Raw genomic sequence first — 6,061 nt, 5'->3', positions numbered from 1 at the left:
CCCTTCTCCCTGCAACCCCCCACCCCCTCCCCCTAGCTGGTCCCCCCGTTTTCCACGCCCCCCCATGCCTGGCACTCTGTGAGCCCCCATTCCTCCCTTCCTACAGAAAACCTGCCCCAGAGCGAGAGATGCCAGGAGCCCCAGCTCGGCCGCTCCCCACAGGGCAGGTTGTGGGGGGGCTGAGCCCAGCGCCAGGTCCCTATGGCGGGGGGACAAATCTGGGCCTATGGGCTCGGCCGCCCGGCAGAGGGAGGGAGGGCAGTGCTGCAGGCTGGAGCCAGCCTGGGAAGGAGCAGGTCAGGAGGGAGCAGGGGAGCTGGGGCAGAGAATTTGGGGCAGCCCCAGGCCAGGCTCTGCAGGTCCCAGGAGCTGGGCACACGGGACCTTCGGGGCTGAGAAACTGTGAGCTTGGGTTGTAGAACCCCTCCCCCCTCCCCCGGTCTCTATCCCCGTGTAGAGCCCCTCCCCCCTTCCCCGGTCTCTATCCCTATGTAGAGCCCCTCCCCTGGTCTCTATCCCTGTGTAGAGCCCCTCCCCCTTCCCCCGGTCTCTATCCCCGTGTAGAGCCTCTCCCCCAGTCTCTGTCCCCCTGTGGAGCCCCTCCTCCCACCCCGGTCTCTATCCCTGTGTAGAGTCCCCTCCTCACCCCACTGTCACCCCCGCCCCGGTCTCTATCCCCATGTAGAGCCCACATCAGTCGCCCTGGCCTGCTGTTCTGGATGCTGCATTTCTGAATCCCAACAATGAAGGGATTGCGGCAGGGGGTGGGGGGGCTGGGGCCTGGAACAGGATCTGCTTGGCCCGGCCCTATCACCATAGGAGCCCCGAGCACCAGCTGCTGAGCATGACGATGGGCGGGGGCGGGGGATTACTCCAATTTGGGGCAGGGGGAGGGGGTGAATGTTTGGGAACAGGGCTCCTGGAGGGCAGGCGGGGAGTCTGTGGAGGGGGAGACCTGGCACTGTGGGGGGGGGCATAGTGCCCATTTCTTTCCCCCAGCCAAACAATATTCAAGAGCCCCCGAATTAGTCCCTGAAAGGCTGAAAAATCCACAAATGGGGAGGAGCCTTGGCCTGTATGAATTATCAGCCCATGAGCCCCCTTCGTCCCCCACGGCTTCTGCCAGCCCAGAGCTGCCAGGGCCCTGCCCAGCCAGCGGGAGGGGGGTAACTAGTGACATCCAGGGGCCCCAACCCCAAGCCCCCCAGTTACCCGCCCAAGTTAGGGACAGTTAGAGGGTAAGACCCTAGCAGCTGTGAGAGTCTCTGGGGTGTGTGTGTGTGTGTGTGTGTGTGTAACAGGTAGGTTTGGTTTTGTGTGTGACTTGGCAGGGGGGGTTAGTTGGGGTCCATCTCTCCCTTCCCCCCAGCTCCCCTCCCCTCCCCTCCAGACTCTTCAGGGTTAATGCAGCCACTTGCTGCCCCCGTCTTTCCCCCCAGCGACTCCCCTTCCTCCCCAGCGTCTCCCCCCGCCTCTTCCCTCCCAGAGCCCCCCTCTTCCCTCCAGGGACTTCCCCCATTGACTCCCCCCGCCTCTTCCCTCCCAGAGCCCCCCTCTTCCCCCCAGGGACTCCCCCCTTCCCTCCAGCAACTCCCCATCCCCCCAGTGACTCCCCATCCCCCCAGCGACTCCCCCTGCCTCTTCCCACCCAGAGCCCCCCGTCTTCCCCCCAGGGACCCCCCCTTCCCCCCAGCAACTCCCCATCCCCCTAGCGACTCCCCCTGCCTCTTCCCACCCAGAGCCCCCCCGTCTTCCCCCCAGGGACTCCCCCCTTCCCCCAGCAACTCCCCATCCTCCCAGCGACTCCCCCTGCCTCTTCCCTCCCAGAGCCCCCCTCTTCCCCCCAGGGACGCCCCCCACCTCTCCCTCCCAGCGCCCCCCCCCCAATTTCTTTGCAGGGTCTTTAAGGTGGCTCCGCATTCAAAGCAACGGCCCCAAATTAACTGGGCCAGCGCCCCCCCCCTGCCGCCCCCATATCGTAAGGGGGGGGCTGCAGTTACTGACCGTGTTCCCCCCCCCGCCAGCAGCCGCCACCTGCGCCCCCCTGCGCCCCCGCGACTGCGCCCCACTGACCTCTCGTGCGGGGGGGGGGGCAGATCAGAGCCCAGCCCTTCGCAGACTCCAGCCCCCCCCTTGCCGGGCCAGCCCCCCCGCCCCCCCCCGGAATGGCCAGGCTCCACCTCACGGGCGGTGATGTCATAGCAGGGTCCGCAGTCCCCGCAGCGGCAGCCGGGCTCCGCATCCCCAGCTTCGCCGCGGGGGGGGGGGGAGGGACCCAGAGCCAGGATCGGGCCCCGCCAGCAGGATCCGGCCGCCTTCGCCCCCCTCCGCCCTGCTGCGCCCGCCCCCCCCCCCAGCACCCGCCGCGGCCCGGCCCAGCCCGGCCCCCCCCCACAGACACACACACACCGGGAGGTGGTGGAGCCGCCCCCCAAAATAACGGGGGGCGGGCGTTGACTGACAAGTGAGTATCAGCTGGGGAGGGAGGGGGTGCGGGGGAGGGAGGACGCAGAGGGGTGCAGAGGCAATGGGGGGATGGAGGAGATGGAGGGGTACCTGGGGGATGGGGGTGCATTGGGGGGATGGGGTGCAATGGGGAATGGGGGTGCAATGGGGGATGGGGGTGGATGACAGGTGTCTGCATGGAGGGAGGGGTGATGTCAGGAGCTCCTGGCTCGGCAGGCGCGGGCGGGGGGAGCCTGGCCTGGAGGCTGCCCCCCCCCCAAGAATTGACTGAGTATCTCTGGATTAGGGAGTTGGGGGGATCTCAGCCTTGGACAGATGGGGTGTGTGTGTCAGTGTGTGTGTGTGTTGGGGTGCGTGTGCGTCAGGGTGTGTTTGTGTCGGGGTGTGTGTGCGTGTTGGTGTGTGGGTATGTGTGTGTGTCAGGGTGTGCGTTGGGTGTGTGGGTGTTGGGGTGTGTGTGTGTCAGGGTGTGTGTGTGTGTTGGGGGTATGTGTTGTGGTGCATGTGCATCAGAGTGTGTGTGTGTGTGTGTGTGTGTTGTGGTGTGTGTGTTGGGGTGTCGGAGTGTGTGTGTGTCTGTGTCAGTGTGTGTGTGTCACGGTTTGTGTGTGTGTGTCAGGATGTATGTGTCAGGGGTGTGTGTGTCGGGATGGGTGTGTGTGTATGTCGGGTGTGTGTGTTGGGGTGTGTGTTGAGGTGTTGGGGTGTGTGTGTCAGGGTGTGTGTGTCTGGGTGTGTGTCAGTGTGTGTGTGTGTGTCAGGATGTGTGTGTCAGTTTGTGTGTCTGGGGGGGGTGTCAGTGTGTGTGTGTCGGGGTGTGTGTATCGAGGGGGCTCTGGGAGGCTGATGATTTTAGACACAGAAGAGGACCCCCAAAGGAGAGAGGGGGGGTCGGCTCCCACCCAGTGACCACACACACGGCATGCACAACCACCAGCACACACCAGCACATACACACACACAGCGCGCACATGCAAACACACACAGAGCCCACACACACACCGTGAACACCCCCCCAGCACACGCACACACAACCACACGCGCACACACCAGTGGACAAGCACACAGTGCAAATACACACACACACAGAGCATGCACACACCCACTTGTACACACCAACACACATACGACAAACACACACTCACTCACACACACACACACAGAGTCAGCGAGTTCCTGGAGGCCTCCCCTGGGATGTTCCCTGAGCAGGGCCTGTCCGGACCCCCGGGCTGGGCTGCCTGGGGGCCCTGCCCCCCCTACCCCCACCACTCAGCTCGGGGGCAGGGGGCAAACCCACACACTGGGGCAATTGAAAGAAGGGAGGGGGCAGAACAGGGGGACCTCTCTGTTCCAGCAATCTTAGGGATCCCCCCAGCCCCCCCCCCGCTGGAACAACTCCCAGCCCCACTAGAATCCCCCCACATCCAGCCCCCTGAACCCCCACCCCCAGCCCCATCCCCCACAACTTCCCCATATCCAACCCCCCCCAGAACTACCCCCAGCCTCCCTAGAACCTCCCACACACCCAGCCCCACCCCCCACAACCCTTCCACATCCAACCCCCCCAGAACTGCCCCCAACCCTCCTGAGTCCTCCCCACATCCAGACCCCCTGACCCCCACACCCAGCCCCACTCCCCAACCCCCCCCCCCAGAACTCCCCACTTCCAGCCCCCTGGAATGCCCCCCAGCCCCCCACCAGAAAGCTGACACCCAGCCCCAGAGACCCCCTTTGGAGCACCCCCCCACCCCAATACCCCGCACATCCAGCCCCCCCTTGGCATGCACCCCATGTACCAGCCCCCCAGTCCCACCTCAGGAACTCCCCCAGTCCCAGAGCCCTCCTCTTCTACCCCCCCACCTCAGGACACCCCCCCCGCACTCAGGCATCCCATAGCCCCCCACAGCTCGGCTGCGGCAGGTTCTGGGTGCGGGGGGGCTTCACTCCCCCCCCAATCTGCTGAGGCAGCTGTCCCGGCCCCCAGGCTCCCCCCCCGCACCTGTCCTTGCTGCCCTCACCTGAGGTGGGGGCAGGGGGAGATCAGGTCAGGGGGGCAGCTCAGCCATGGGGGGAGTGGCATTGGGGGGGGCAGCTCAGCAGCCTTGCTGGGGGGAGTCCCTGCGACCCCTGTGAGGTTTTTATGCCTCATTCCCAGTCGCCCCTGGAGTGGGGAGGGGGGACCCGCTAGCCTCAGTTACACAAGAGTCCCTGGGAAGGACGTGGGCTCAGGGGGGCGGGGGGGAGGCTGCAGAGAGTTTGCAGCAAAAGTTAGAGGGGGGGAGGGCGAGGGAAGTAGCCTCCCCAGGTGAAAGCTGAGCTGGGGGGGGATGACTGCAGGCTCCAGACCCCCCCCCCCGTTGAGTGCACAGCCGCTGGGGGGGGGAGCAGAGATTGCAGCAACTTGTCCTGGGGGGGAAGTGCAGCGTCCCCCCATCCCAGTCCCCAGCCCCAAAGTCCCACCCCCCGCCCTGCCAGCCGGGACCCTGTGGGTCGAGGGAGATGGGACGGCCGGCCAGGTCCTAGCTGGGGGGGTGCGAGCAGGGGAACGGCATCAGATACAGAGGCGGGGGGGCAGGAGCAGGGAGAGTTGGGGTGGGGGGGTCTGTTTGGGGGAAGGGTCCCTGATCTGAAACCCAAACACACCAGGAAAGGAACAGAAAGAGAGAAAGTGCAGGGATGGAGGGAAAGGGAAAGGCTCAGAGGAGAAATAGAGGGGACAGGGATGGAGGGAATGGGAAAGACTCGGCAGAGGGATGGAGGGGACGGAGGGATGGAGGGAATGGGAAAGGCTTGGAGGAGGGATGGAGGGAATGGGAAAGGTTCGATGGAGGGGACGGAGGGATGGAGGGAATGGGAAAGGCTTGGAGGAGAGATAGAGGGGACGGAGGGAATGGGAAAGGCTCGGCGGAGGGATGGAGGGATGGAGGGAAAGGGAAAGGCTCAGAGGAGGAATAGAGGGGACAGGGATGGAGGGAACAGGAAAGGCTCGGCGGAGGGATGGAGGGGACAGGGATGGAGGGAATGGGAAAGACGCGGCGGAGGGCTGGAGGGGATGGAGGGAATGGGAAAGGCTCGGCGGAGGGGTGGAGGGATGGAGGGAACGGGAAAGGCTCAGAGGAGGAATAGAGGGGACAGGGATGGAGGGAACAGGAAAGGCTCGGTGGAGGGATGGAGGGGATGGAGGGATGGAGGGAACGGGAAAGGCTCGGCGGAGGGATGGAGGGGACAGGGATGGAGGGAATGGGAAAGGCTCGGCGGAGGGGTGGAGGGATGGAGGGAACGGGAAAGGCTCAGAGGAGGAATAGAGGGGACAGGGATGGAGGGAACAGGAAAGGCTCGGCGGAGGGATGGAGGGGACGGAGGGATGGAGGGAACGGGAAAGGCTCGGCGGAGGGATGGAGGGGACGGAGGGATGGAGGGAACGGGAAAGGGCTGGAGCCCGCACTAACCTTGCCCCACTTCTCTCTCTCTCTCTCTCTCTCTCTCTCTCTCTCAGCGCCTGCTGCCTGCCAGCTTCTCTGCCTCTCTCCAAACTCCAGCCCCCCCCCCCCCGCACCCTCTCTCTCGTCCGGGATCCCGACCTCCCCCCCACACC

This window comes from Natator depressus, chromosome 23, assembly GCF_965152275.1.
Source record: "Natator depressus isolate rNatDep1 chromosome 23, rNatDep2.hap1, whole genome shotgun sequence".
Lineage (NCBI taxonomy): Eukaryota > Metazoa > Chordata > Testudines > Cheloniidae > Natator > Natator depressus.
The sequence above is the reverse complement of the archived record's forward strand: the minus strand, read 5'-3'. Positions refer to the sequence as shown.